The following is a 15517-nucleotide window of genomic DNA, read 5'->3' on the forward strand; positions in this document are numbered from 1 at the left end:
CTTTAAAACTTGACCAACAAGGCCTCTAGAATCTTCCAAATTAACTCTTTTTTCACCATCTTTCATAAACCTACAATTAACATTTAAACTTTGTAAATTATTGCACTTAACCCCCAATACTTTCATAAAATAAACAATTAAGCATAAAAACCATGATAAAATCATAAGGAAAGTAAGTGTGTTTTACTACACATCAAGTGGTCTAGCATTAGGAGAGTCTAGGTTTATAAATTCAAAACTAGAGTGCCTAGGTTAGGTTATATTTTTAATAGACCGTTTTGCACATCAAGTTTTTGGCACCGTTGCCGGGGATACTTAGGCGATAGCGAAACTAGCTTTGATTGAACTTAACTGATTATTTGGTCTTTTGTGTATTGAGTTGTGGTGCGTCTTGTGAGTTCTTGTCATAGATTTGGCGCGTTTACTCGTGTTTAGGATAATTTAGTTTGTGTTTTATTTTATCGAGTCTAGTTAATATGTTTAATAGATCGAGTCAGTTTAGGAGTATTTTATATAAAAGATGTTGGAAAGAGATAATGTTGGAAAGAGCCGAACAAGAGGAACGTGAAAGATTCCAAAAGATTAAGGAATTGGAAGTCAGGCTTGATAAGTTGATCGAAAGAGAAAGACTCCGTAAGATAGAGGAACTCGAAGCTAGGTTAGAAGAGATAAGTGCTAGAATTCAAAATGAGAATTTTTCTTACAAGGAGCAGGAAGCCTTCTATGAAACAGATGATGAATTCTGGAATATTGATGAGGGCGTGATAGAAGAGATGGAGTTGGAGCTACCTGGTTACACGGAGTTGAGAGAAGATGCTGTTGAGGAGCCAATTGACCAGATTGAAGATGACAAAGAAAAGGAGCATGTACCATCTTGGAAGGATGAGTTTGGTGATGAATTAGTGGGTTTACCAGTTTTTGACGAACATGCAGAATTTGACCCTATTGGTGATCTTATATATTTAGAAACACTAATCATAGGGAAGCCAACAATGAAGATCACAACGTCACCAGAAGAAGAAAAGGAAGAGGAAGTGGCAAAGGAGGATGATCAGAATATGGTGGTAGTTGAGTCACCACATCATGTGAAGGTTAGCATGTCTGTGGAGGAACTAGATAGTGGATCGCCACCGAAATCGACAAAGCCGCATAAGAGGGAGCGAAAGTGCTTGGATCAACGCGTTTCCAGGGTTAAAAATGGTACATTAGAATTATAGGAAAACATTGAAATATAACAATAATCATTTTCCTCATTTTATGCTACGTATTAGGTTTGGTCCAGGTAAGTTTAACTATTGGTGGTCCGACTCGTTTGAAAGTTTTAAAATGCTTTTTAGTTTCACTGTGTGCTATTTGTTTAAATATGTTGGACGGGTGGAATTAAACGGGTTAGACCGGGGTTGGATAAAAGAAAAGCCTCTTGATTGAAATTTCGGGAGCGAGTCTGGCTGAAGACTCTTCTGTAAACTTAGCGCTTCCCGGGAGGCAACCCGGTAGTATGTTTTTGTTTTATTTTTATTTTTGGGGTTTCTTGCTTTCTTGTGCTGGCTGTTTCTTGGTTTTCTTTCAGGTTGCTTTGGATGGTATTGGATGGTTGATGATACAAGGTTTGATTCAAGTGTGGGGAGGCTATTTGATTATTGATTGTCGCGTTCGTTCGTAAGTGACAGCTTGGTAGAGAGCATTGGAGTATGAAGCTTTCGTTCGAATTGGAGGGCACGGGAACACGACTCGCAAGGCAATGTCGTCATATTTACCAGGGGAGTCTGTTCCACTTTACTTATGTTTGAATGAGCTTTAATTTTTGTCTTGTTCCTGTCTCATTGAGGACAATGTGACATTTAAGTGTGGGGATGGGAAACTCACATTTTTATATTTAAAAAAAATTCAAAAATTAAAAATAAATAATAATAATAATAATAATAATAATAATAATAATAATAATAATAATAATAAATTTATAAAATAAAAAAATAATAAAAAAATAGATCCGAAAATTTATAAAAAAAAATATTTAAATGTCCCAATTTTTTAACGAAAATTTTGCAAATAATGGAAAATGATAGAAAAATTTGACATTGGTTTTTAAAACTACTATTATATATGAGATTAAATAAAAGATAACACACTAAACTTGGGATGTGTCGGTAGGCCCAACTATCTTTGATAGTCCTCTTTAGCAGATTTCTTATATATAATAATTTGAAAAACGGTGAAACCGAATTTCGATTCTTAGGGAGGATTACCCTAATCTAAAAACTTTGAGATGGTAAGACTTATATGCACTCAAACCAGCACACAACTACATGTCCATCTTTTTACGAGCTTAGAAATAGTTATATACTTTAGGGTGATATAAAAAAATGAAGAAAAAGAAAAAAAAAAGAAAAGAAAAAAGAAAAGTATGTTTTGAAAGTATACTCCAAAAAGTTGTTCCAAAAAGAAAATGACCATGAGAAAGTTATGTAATGAAAAATGCCAAAGAAGCATTCTCAAAAATAGAAAAAGAGGCCAAAGATGCATATACTAGACGGGACTTAGAGTTTACGTGTTATCAAGGGGATAGTGACTCTGAGGATACACTATTGGGGCTCGAAGGTTTTTAGTCAATAAATATTTTTTAGGAAATCTATAGGACAAAGTCCAATAATATTTAGGGTATGCTCGTACGGCCCCCACATGACCATTCATCCATCAAATTTCACCAAGTGCATCTACTTAGTACCATCAACGATTCCTTGGCTTATGGTGATTTGTCAAACCATTTTGCTTTGACTCTAGTTTTTCTAGCTCTCCTTGTCTGAGATGGGATAGGTGAAGCTGTGGTTTTTGAACTTAAAGCGCTTAATGCAATAGGGGGCTTGAGAGGCTAATGACTAGGTTTAAGTGGACAACAATATCGGCAATCGCAGTTTTTGCGTTTATATGTGCTTAAAAGATAACCTATATTTTTTAAAATCAGTTTCGAATTATGATTCCATTGCAAAATACTTTTTCAGGGACGAAAAAGGTTTAAGTGTGGGAATATTTGATCTGGGCTAAATTATATATAAATATTATAAGTATTTCCTACACTTTTGAATGACTTTACGGTTGTTTTTATTAAATAATTTGCCTAGTTGGTTCGTATTTAGATTTTAATGATTTCAAGAGACAACACGCTAATATGAAATATTTTTAAACTTGAGACCGACAAATATTAATACAATTAACCAACTCAGTTTATACTAGAAATTATTGTCACGTGAGCAATGTCTAAAACAAATTCTTGTGATTTAGTTACATGTTGAGATAGGGCCCATCTCAATTGTTAGACTTCAACGATAAATTATTTGGACATAACACAATTGTGGGCTGGAGCAATTAGAAAAGAAAATAAAGTCGCTTTTAACAATCTTGGAGGTCACGAAAGAGAAGTGAGGGTTGGCGGTGGAAATAAGGCTTAAATAAAAAGAAATCATGAATTAATATAAAGGAGGGTTTTTTGTTGGAGATTGGGAGGCGAATCAAAGGGGTCGCCCCCTGTTGATGCTACTGCTCAATTTGAAAACAAGAAATAAATAAAAGAAAATTCAAGCAGCTAGCCAAGCTCGTCAAGAAAGTCCATCGCAATAAGAATTAAAAAGCAAGCTACCACACAGCTCAATTAATTTAAGCTTCCAGGCTAGTAGCTCAATTATTATTATTATTCTTTTACGATGAACCGTACTTTATTTTCTATTTTTGTTTCATCGATAAATATGAGAGGCTAAATTGTTAGGCTTCATGGGTTTGGAAGAATACTTTGTAGACTAGTTTTACTTTTGATCTTGGATTATTATTGATTGGTTCATGCTTTGGTAATGTTTATATTGTATTTGGTTGTGATGCATATGCGTATTTGGTATTAATTTATGATCAGTTTTTGTTCCATATGCGTTTTTGTGAATGTCTTTCATGTATGAATGCATATTAGGTTGTTTACTGTGTGCTTACAACTAGTTAATGGTATAGTGTTAACGTATTCCATAGGAGCGGTAATTGAGAGTTTAGAGATACCTTATATTATGCCACTTGAGAGACCGGGAGGTAATTAAGTGTCGTCTGTTTTGGTCTTTTGCGGGTTTGGGTAGTGATTGCACGGGAGTGAGTTACCCTAGATTCCCTTGGATTCTTACAGATCCGAATTATAACCGAATTCAATAAGAATACCCCTTTACGCCTTAGGGTATATTGTGATTAAAGAGACCGGGAGGTGATTTAATCTTTGGGTACCTTAGCATAGTTAGGTAAGGTGAGACCGGGAGGTTATCCGAACCATTAAACCATTGAGCTTTACATGATTTTTAAGGTTCTTAGGTACTGTTGGTGAGAACGGGAAGTGATCTAGCATACTTTAGTTATTCCTTAAGTTTCATATTTTTATTTAGAACGGTTACCAATCATAAATCCAATTCCGAGAGTTTACGAGTTAACTAGTAGGATTCCTTACCTAGGTAGCTGTTTCCCCTATTTGAGTTCCAATTCTATTTGTCTGTGTCTAGTTTAGAGTAAGTATTATTTATTTTATATTATTTAATATTTAATAATAAAAAAGACAAAAATCAATTAAATCTATTTATTTAAGTTATTAGTTAGAGTCTAGTTTAGGTGTCGCTAGTGTCCTTTGGGCTCACGCATCGATGCTCACGCATCAAGCATGCTCAAGCATCAAGCATCCTCACGCATCGATGCTCAAGAATCAAGCATGCTCAACCATCAAGCATGCTCAAACATCAAGCATGCTCAAACATCTAAGTATGCTCACGCATCGATGCTCAAGCATCAAGTATGCTCACGCATCGATGCTCAAGCATCAAGCATGCTCACGCATCAAGCATGCTCAAACATCAAGCATGCTCGAGCATCAAGCATGCTCAAACATCAAGCATGCTCACGCATCACGCATGCTCACACATCACAGATGCTCACGCATTCAAAATCTCTAGATCATGCGCGCCACCGCGGATCAACTTCGGATTCCGCATGCGCGCTCCCGGCGATCACTCTTCGCCACAGCGGTTTGCATTCGCGCCACCGCATACATGTTTTTGCATACATGTTTCACACTTCCTTTCATTAATTTGAGCAATATGACAACATTATATTGACATCAAACTAAAAATAAAACGAAGTAAAACATACATGCGCGAGCTTCAAGCTCAAACGCGTTGACGAGTCTTAACTCTAAAACGTCAGGGCCTTAGCCCAAAAATATGAGCCTTAGCTCAAACTTAAAAGTTGGGAATTCTCATAAACCCACAGGCCTCGCGCCAAGGGTGGAATACTCATAAACCAACAGGCCTCGCGCCAAGGGTGGAATACTCATAAACCCATATGGCTACGCGTCATACTAAAAGGTTCGGCCACGAGCCGCGCAAGCACCTGTGACATCATTATTATTATCTGGCCGTTTGTGCCTCCATTATTATTTTGAAGACAAGCCGGGATAGTCATCCTACGCAGAAGAGGCCCTTGTCGGCCAGTCATTATCATCATATTACAGCTCGTAAGCCGTATCGCGCGCCAGCTTCTTTATTATTACAGCTCGTAAGTCGCCCTGCGCGCAGGCTCTTATTATTCTTAGCTCGTAAGTCGCCTCACGCGCCAGCTTTATTATTTCACAGCTCGTAAGTCGCCTCGCGTGCCAGCTTCTTTATTATTACAGCTCGTAAGTCGCCATGCGCGCAGGCTCTTATTATTCTTAGCTCGTAAGTCGCCTCACGCGCCAGCTTTATTATTTCACAGCTCGTAAGTCGCCTCGCGCGCCAGCTTCTTTATTACTACAGCTCGTAAGTCGCCATGCGCGCAGGCTCTTATTATTCTTAGCTCGTAAGTCGCCTCACGCGTCAGCTTTATTATTTTACAGCTCGTAAGTCGCCTTGCGCGCCAGCTTCATTATTCTACAAGCTCGTAAGTCGCCTCACGCGCCAGCTTCATTATTCTACAAGCTCGTAAGCCGCCTTGTGCGCCAGCTTCATTATTCTACAAGCTCGTAAGTCGCCTTGCGCGCCAGCTTCATTATTCTACAAGCTCGTAAGTCGCCTCGCGCGCCAGCTTCTTTATTATTACAGCTCGTAAGTCGCCATACGCGCAGGCTCTCATTATTCTACAAGCTCGTAAGTCGCCTCACGCGCCAGCTTTATTATTCTACAGCTCGTAGGTCGCCGCGCGCGCCAAGCTTTATTATTCTTAGCTCGTAAGTCGCCGCACGCGCCAGCTTTATTACTCTCAGCTCGTAAGTCGCCTCGCGCGCAGGCTTTTATTATTCTCAGCTCGTAAGTCGCTTCGCTCGCAGGCTTTTGTTATTATTATAGCTCATAAGTCGCCTCGCGCGCAAGCTTTATTATCAGGCCCCGCGCCACTATTATTATGATGCGTGCTATATCTTATTCATACTAGTGCACCATCATCATCATAAGGATCACAACATGTCACCATCATGGAGAAAACCTCCCAAAACTCAAAGACAAGGCCGAAGAAAAGGGAAGAAACCGCCTCACGATCTAGCACACCTTATAAAGTCCAGTGCTCCACCTAAACGCTTGCACGCCTAGGAGCAACACTGGACTTGCGGGGCTTGTCGGGGTATGGTACTAAGAACCCTAATTTATTGTGTTTTGGGCTTATTTTATTATATGGGCTAATACATTTGTTTTTGGGCTGAGGGGGTTTTGTGGAGGTAACCCTAACTGGGCTAGGCCCATTAGGGTACCATGATGGTGGCCATGAGGCTCCCTATATAAGGAGGTCTCCACCTCCTTATCAAGGGTTGGCAAATAGCTCAATAAGAGCCACCACCATATTTTTGTGTCTGTGAACAAGAGATCCTCTGGATTTCTTAGCGGTCACCTCCACGCCCCCAAAAGTTACAGCAGATCACAGCAGCGGTCGGAGCAGAAGCAAGCAAGTCGTGGTTCGTTCATCTCAAAATCCGTGGAAACATCGTCATGGATTAGGTAAGATTCATTTCATGATTCGACAGGTTACAACAAAGCATTCACAAATAAACAAACCAGAAAAACCTCTTGTTTTCTTGGAATACTAATAACAAAAAGATTTATAACTTGAAAAGGGAAAACCAATTCTTAAAAGAAAGGACTGCCCGAGTTCAATCCAACAGAAAGTGCTATCCAATAAATGGATTGTAATTATAACGCCGAAAGGCTTCATTCAAGAAAGAGTATCTGAGCACCTTTTGATCCAACAACAGATTTGTTATATCTTGAAACATTATCCCTGTAAAAGAAATGTTAGTTAAAGAGTCCTACTACCAAGCGCTACCACCAAGCGCTACCGATTATTATAATACCAGTGCAATTCAGGTTCCACATTGTGAGGATTCATAGCATGCTCTTTATTAAAGGAAATGCAAAATCAACTCAGAACATGCACAAACATGATATTTCGATTACTTTAACAAAAAAAATCGGATATAAATCGCATCTCTAATAAGACGTGTATTCACTGTCATCAACCCTTGAAAACCATAAATTAAACAAAATCGCCGGCAATATAAACACATACAAACGAAATCACATCTTAATCAAATGATATCTAAAACTCACATTCGAATAAAATAAATCACAAAAATTGAATAAATTGTTCGAACATAAATGTAACACTAACATGTTATAAAGTAAAACATATCACATTTCTTTTATTTAAAATAATGCAGAACTATAAGGGCATTCACTGTACCTCACTACACAAGAACCTCCTCTAGTTGTGCATTTTCTGATTTGTGCATTTTCTGATTTATACTCCTAAGGGTGTGACTGAGGTCCAATAGAAACCAACAAAAAGCACCACCAGCATTATAATCTATAGATAAGAAAAATATATTTGAAAAGAAGCACAAAAAAATCGAAATGCATCTAGTTTTACTTTTTTAGTAGTTATTAATTTTAATGGTTATTATCTGATGTAACATTTATTAATTAATTGTCTCACACACAAAGTATAACAATTCCCCCAATAATATATTGGTGTTTTGGATAAAAATCAGCTGAGGATAATGTATCCAAATCTGTCAAGTGAGGTATATGCTAACACGATAATAGTGAATGTGTAATAGAAATCTTGGTGAACACAATGATTTGATCACGAGGGAAAAAGCCCTTGAATACGATAATCTCACTTCGGTCAAAACTTAACAAGGTAATCTATGATCGATTGACATCGGTCATGGATTCACGAGGTAATCTTTGGTTGAATCACTTCGGTCAAGGATCAACGAGGTAACCTTTGGTCGGATAGTGCGTGATTATAGTAATCTCCGGCACAAAAAACCCCCGAACGGTGAAAACTATCACCGTCGACTATATTGATAATAAAGGTGGTTACAAATGTTGTGGAGTTGATGATCGAGATAACAAAGTAAACTAGTGATTAGAGAGAGTTTATGGCTTCTGCTCTAGTGTGTGTGATGATACATGTGATGAATAATATCCTAATCGATCATAATCTCAGTATATAAAGAAAAGAAATAATAACTATAAGTCCTATTTTTAAGGAACTACTCCACTAGCTGCTCCCATAACTTTGACCACGTGCATAAAGGAGTCTTGTAGCGAAAGTTTAGGCAGACTTGGTCATACAGCCGTTATACATAGCTCTGGAACTCTTCAGAAGGATAATTGATCCAGACACGTCTTCAAGGATAACATATCCTCAGTACTCAGCTATTTGTGAGTCAACAAGAAGTCCTATAAATCCTCCATTATCCCCACTAAACGTGTTACAGCCATTTGACCACGTGCTGAAGGTGCCTTGTAGCGAAATATTAGGTAGACCACGTCCTATAGCCGTTATACCTATCAAATATTAACCTACACATGAGAAACAATCGTTAGTAATACCAACTACTGAGGATCCTTGATCCTGACAGGATCTGTCTAAGGATAACTGATCCTAGAACATATGTAAGGATAACGTATCCACAGTGTCAAAATTCTGTGCCCTAACAATTGCCCCCAAAATGGCGGTTGTGATAAGATCACATCTGTCATTTTGCCTTTGAATTCAAATTTCCTACAAAAACAAATGAGATTTGACAAGCTAGATATAATTATCATATATCTATAGAGTTTCCTTGGGAACTTTCCTTCCTGCTATATATCCAGCTCCTCTTATTCTCCCTGCAAATCATGAACATCTAGTAACACATGTTTAACCCAGTTGGATGGTCCATCTTTCGAATGGTGAAATCCGGGTTAAGAATTTTGGTAATCGTAAGTAAGTTTAATAAACAATATGCTTCTTACTTGCTATTTTGAAAGTTTGTTTGATATAGCTTTAGCTTTATTGAAAGTTTTAAGAAATAATCTTGACTAAAAAGTTTTAGGTTAGAATATCCTTGCAAAAATAATTTAAAGATCTTAAATCCTTAAGTAAAAGGGATTACAAAGATCTTAGACAAATAAAGGTAAATTGGCAATCAGAAATCATACCATAAGGTCTAATTAGACCTAGATTACCATAAGTAATGATCCTTCTGTGATCCTGGTAGAAGCAATTTAAGGATTTTGAATCCATAAGTCTTGATATTCAAAATGAACTTAGAAACTCTGTTGCAAACAACTTATAATGTTAACTGGGATTAAACCCAACAAGCTGGGGACAAGCCCATAAAATAAACTGGGGACAAGCCCGTGCAACTGGGGACAAGCTCATAAATAAACTGGGGACAAGCCCGTGCAACTGGGGACAAGCCCGGTGTAACTGGGGACAAGCCCGTGTAACTGGGGACAAGCTCGAAACTGGGGACAAGCCCAAATACGGATGTTAACTGAGGACTCGCCCAAACCGGGATTTAGCCCAAACGTGAGATAACGTGAAAACGTTATAAACCGGTGGTATGGTACGTCTACCATAAATTGTAGGATCCTCCATATAGCCAAAGACAACGAAATTGTCAGCCACTAAGCGTGTACTGGTCCCGCTGCCCCGGACTATACGTTGGATAGCGTGCGCTACAGGCGAGAGTGTAGAAACTCTAATTCGTAAGAAATGTGAAAACCTTTAAACCTTAGGGGATATGACCATCGAGGGTCATACCCAATCGTGGGCTAGGCCAAGAGAAATAGGATAGTACCTCAAATGTAAAGGAGAGGTGGCCAACCTCTTGATCATTAATCATATTATTATAACCCTGCATTGATACTTAAAACTTGGAAAAGATAAAATGTTAAGAATGTTTTATCCTTAAATTAATAATAAGAAATTGAAAAGGATAAGTAATCGGATAGATATTACCAATTTCGGGGATCCTTGATCCTTTAAGGATAATATATCCTCTCAGGATACTGGATCCTTATTAGAAAAAATACTTTTTGAGGTGGATAGCATTCCATGCTCTTGGTAATCTATTGTCTTCCATTGTGAGCAAATGATATGCCCCCTTTCCTACTTCCGACTTGATCTGATAAGGTCCTTCCCATTTGGGTGCTAATTTTCCATCAGCCGGATTGGTAGTATTTTGGAAGGCTTTTCTCAACACTAGATCTCCTTCTTGAAATCTTCTGATTCTAATAATTTTGTTGTATGCCCCAGCTACCCTTTGTTGATATTCTACCATCCTGATCTTGGCTAGGTCTCTGAGTTCTTCTATAGTATCCAAGTCTTCAAAAAGGGTTTCTTCATTGGCTTCAGGATCACGGATGCTCGTTCTTGCCGTAGGAACCACAATCTCTGTGGGAATCACTGCTTCTGATCCAAACACCAATGAGAAGGGTGTTTGGCCTGTTGCATTTTTAGGCGTAGTCCTGTCTGCCCAAAGAACATAAGGAAGTTCTTCAGTCCATTTTTCCTTCTTGGATCCTAGTTTCTTCTTTAGATTGTTGATGATGATCTTGTTGCTAGACTCTGCTTGACCATTGGCTTGAGGATGAACCAGAGTGGAAGTAATCATTTTGATGCCCCAACTGTCACAAAAGTTAGTAGTTCTATTCCCAATAAACTGGGAACCATTGTCACAAACAATTTCAGCAGGAATACCAAATCTAGTTATAATATTTCGTTTAATAAAAGATATCACTTCCCTTTCTCGGACTTGTATGAATGCTTATGCCTCAATCCATTTGGAGAAGTAGTCAGTCATAGCAAGCATAAAGACCCTTCCACCTGGTGCTTTTGGTAGCTTGCCTACAATATCCATACCCCATTTCATGAAAGGCCATGAGGAGGATATAGGATATAGAGGCTCCGCTGGCTGATGAAGGATGTTTGCGTGTCTTTGACAAGCATCACATTTCCTTGAATATTCCATTGCGTCCTTCTTCATTGTTGGCCATAAGTATCCAGTTCTGAGTATCCTAGAAAATAACGCTCTTCCACCTGTGGGATTGCCGCAATCTCCTTCATGAAAATCCTTGAGTACTTCTTGGATCTCATGATCCTCAATGCATCTGAGATATGGTCCTGCAAGAGATTTCCTATATACCATATCATTTAACAAAATATATTGGGATACCTTGAGTTTGAAGGACTTGGGATTTTCTGTGGCTGGAATTTCTCCAGTCTGAATGTAGTTCCTGATAGGATGGATTCATGATCCTTTGCTATTTGAGGATAAAGGATCCCAGAGTACGATTTCTTTATCATTCGTTATCTCTCCAACTTCCTGTACTCCTATTGCTGGCGAGAGAATGTGAATTATTGGGATTTTCAAATCCTCAGGAATCTTCAAAGATGAGGCTAAGTTTTCCAAGGGGTCTGCCCCAGTGTTTTCTTCCCTCGGTACCTGTGTAATACTAAATATTTCGAAGGATTTCGATAATTCCTTCACAACATCTAAATATTTAATTAGTTTCTCACCTGTAACAGCATACGAGCCATTAAAGTGGTTAGTTATCAATAAAGAATCTACGTAAACTTGAAGATACCTGATCCTCAAGCTTTTGGCTAATTGCGAACCTGCAATCAGAGCCTCATACTCTGCTTCATTGTTTGTTGCTTGGAACTCACAAGCTATGGACTGGGGTAATATGTCCCCTTGTGGCGATTTCATTAAGATCCCCAATCCTGTTCCTCTTACATTGGAAGCACCATCGGTGAAGAGTATCCAAGGATCCTTGGTCTTTTCCAGTTGTTGGACCTCCAAGTCAGCTTCTTTTTGTAGATCACTAGTGAAATCAGCCACAAAGTCCGCTAGTGCTTGAGACTTGATTGCTGTTCTTGGCTCATATTGGATATCATATGCACTTAATTTTACAGCCCACTTGGCCATTCTACCTGATAACTCTGGTTTTCTAAGAACATTCTTCACAGGATAATTAGTTCTCAAAATAATAGAATGAGTTTCGAAATAATGTCTCAATTTAGTAGAAGCCATAATGAGTGCAAGAATTAAATTTTCTAAATGAGAATACCTGGCTTCCGCATCTAGAAGACTTTTACTTACATAGTAAACGAGATGCTATTCACCTTCATGATCCTTTACCAAGACGGCACTTACTGCGTTTCCTGAGACAGCTAAATACAGGTATAAGGATTCTCCATCCACAGGCTTCATTAGAGCTGGAGCTGAGGATAAGTAATCCTTCATGGCTGTAAGCGCAGCCTCATGCTTTTCCGTCCATTCAAATTTTTTATTCTTCCTAAGGATGTCATAGAAGTCCTTGCACTTCTCGGAGGATCTTGAGATGAACCTATTGAGAGCAGCTATTCTTCCTGTGAGCCTTTAGACATCCTTTGTGTTTGCAGGAGATTTCAAATTGAGGATGGCTTCAATCTGCTCGGGGCTTGCTTTAATTCCTCTTTTAGTCACCATATATCCCAGAAATTTTCCAGCCTTAACACCAAAGTGGCATTTTGACGGATTCAATTTCATGTTATATTGGTTGAGGATATTGAATTCTTCCTCGAGGTCTCTAAGGTGATCCTCAGCTTTCTTTGATTTCACCACCATATCATCTATGTAGACCTCCATAGTCTTACCAACTGATCCTTGAACATCATGTTGACTAATTTTTGGTAAGCTGCCCCTGCATTTCTTAGTCCAAACGGCATAGCAGTATAACAGTATATGCCGGTAGGAGTCATGAATGTTGTATCCTCTTGATCGGATGGTTCCATCTGAATTTGTTGAAATCCAGAGGAAGCATCCATAAAGGAAAGCATTTCATGTCCTGCCGTAGCATCCACCATGGAATCTATATGTGGTAATGGGAAAGGATCCTTGGGGCATGCCTTGTTTAAATCTGTGAAATCGACACACACCCTCCACTTTCCATTCTTTTTTGAAACAACGACCACATTAGCTAGCCATCGAGGATATTGAACCTCTCTGATCATACCGGCCTTAAGAAGTTTTTCAACTTCTTCTTGTATGATCTTGTTCCTCTCAGGATCGAATTTCCTTCGCTTCTGATGGATGGGTTTAACAGATAAATCAAGGCCGAGTTTATGAGTGATTACCTCTTTTGAAATACCTGTCATGTCCTGTCCAAGTTCTTGAAGGCAAAAGTAGATCTTCTTTGCCCTAAGAAGGATATTATATCCTCCTTAATCTTACTGGGGATACTGGATCCTAAGAACACCTTTATTTCTGGATCCTCGGGGTCCAATGATACTTCTTTAAGGTCTTTCTCCCGAGCTTTCAGCACGTCCCTAGGATGTGGCTCTAATTGCTATGATATGGTTGGCTTGGTTGTTGGCTTCATTGATGATGAATAATAGTTCTTGTCCTCCGCTTGGTCACCCACTATCTTTACAACTCCCCAAGGAGTAGGTAGCTTGATGCATTGGTGATAAGTTGAGGCTACAGCCTTCATTCCATGGAGACAAGGCCTACCTAAAATAACATTGCAACAGGAAAGGTTATCTATAACACAAATTTTTTTGTATGAATTTAACCCTTTGATATAAATTAGGAGGTTGATGTCACCCAGTATCTTCTTGGTTTCACCACTGAAACCTACTAGCACCGAAGTTCTAGGAATGATTTCTGAATCCGGGATGTTCATCTTCTTAAGGACATCGTGTTGGATAATGTTGACCGAGCTGCCACCGTCTACTAGGATCCTACGTACATAATGGTTAGAGATAAATAAAGTAATAATCAAACCATCGTGATGAGGATCCTGAATGTTCATCTTGTCTTCCTCATTGAAGAAGATTCTCTTGTCTGTTGTTAAGGTGGTTGACACTATTGGTCGATCTCCATTATCCATCTTTATCTCTTTGGCAAGTCTTTTTGCTACAGAGAAAGAAGTTCCACAAATGTCTGAACCTCCGGAGATGAAATTGATCGTCTGCACATCCAGCTTGTCTTGATTAGGATCCTGGATCCTTGAATTGAAAAAGATTCTCTGATCAGTCACTCGAGTAGTGGGGATGAGCGGTCTTCTCTCATCGTCCATTTCGAATTCTACTACGGGATTTTCTTTTATGGCACAAGAATCTTGAAATAATTCGTAGTCTCTGACAAAGTTGATCACATGAGCATCTGGCGGTGGTGGTGTTGCTTTCTGTGGAAGGTCTTCAGGATCCTGGATCTTGGATTTTTTCCTTCCCAAGAGTTCTTTAAAGTGACCCTTGCTCAGGAGGTATCCAATTTCCCTCCTTAAGCCGATGCACTCATCTGTCGTGTGGCCAAAATCTTCGTGGAGGGCACACCACTTAGACTTTTCCTTGAAGCCGACAGTCTTCTTATTCTTTCGAGGCCACCTCGCTTTTTCTCCCAGATCCTTCATGGCACAGATCAAGCCATGAGTGTCCACAGAGAAACGATAGTCGGAGATGCAGGGATAGTCTTCATCGTCATCTCCTTCTTCAACCGCCGTACGTTCTGATTGTTGAACTTGGTGTACGGCTTCGAATTGTTGTTCATGTTCCAGGATCCTTTATTCTTTTCGGGGTTTTCTGGTTTCGTTTGTCCCCCAAGACGAACCTGGATCCTTCTGTCTTCTTCCAACCGGATGTATCTTAATGCCCTGTTTCTGACTTCGTCTAATGTCCTGCATGGAGTCATCACTAAATCATCATAAAAGGGGGAGCTCTTCTGAATTCCCATCTTGAATGCTTCAACAGTAGTATTCATGTCAAGATTTAGGATTTCTAGAGCTTCCTTGCCGAACCTGGTAACGAAATCCCTAAGGGATTTATCACTAGGTTGGATAACACAATATAAATCACTGGTTAACCTCTCAAATTTCCGACTACAGGAAAATTGAGTGTTAAATAAGTTAACTAAGTGAGAGAAAGAAGTAATTGAAAAAGGAGGAAGACTTAGCAGCCATTTTAGAGCGGCTCCCGTTAGTGTGGATCCAAAGCCTTTGCATAGGCAAGCTTCTTTGAGTCTCTCCGGAATAGGATTGATCTCCATCATTTCCCTATACTGTGCTACATGTTCTTTAGGATCAGTGGTCCCGTCTTAAGTCTTCATATTCGGAGTCTGGAACCTCTTCGGGATTTCAGCATCACAGATAGGTGGAGCAAATCTGGATACTTTGTGGCTTCCCTCAGGTATCTCGGGTATTGGTCTTATGACTCTGGG

This window comes from Bidens hawaiensis, unplaced genomic scaffold (genome assembly GCF_021521415.1).
Source record: "Bidens hawaiensis isolate Kalapana, Puna unplaced genomic scaffold, B.hawaiensis_p1.1 tig00005359_1, whole genome shotgun sequence".
Lineage (NCBI taxonomy): Eukaryota > Viridiplantae > Streptophyta > Magnoliopsida > Asterales > Asteraceae > Bidens > Bidens hawaiensis.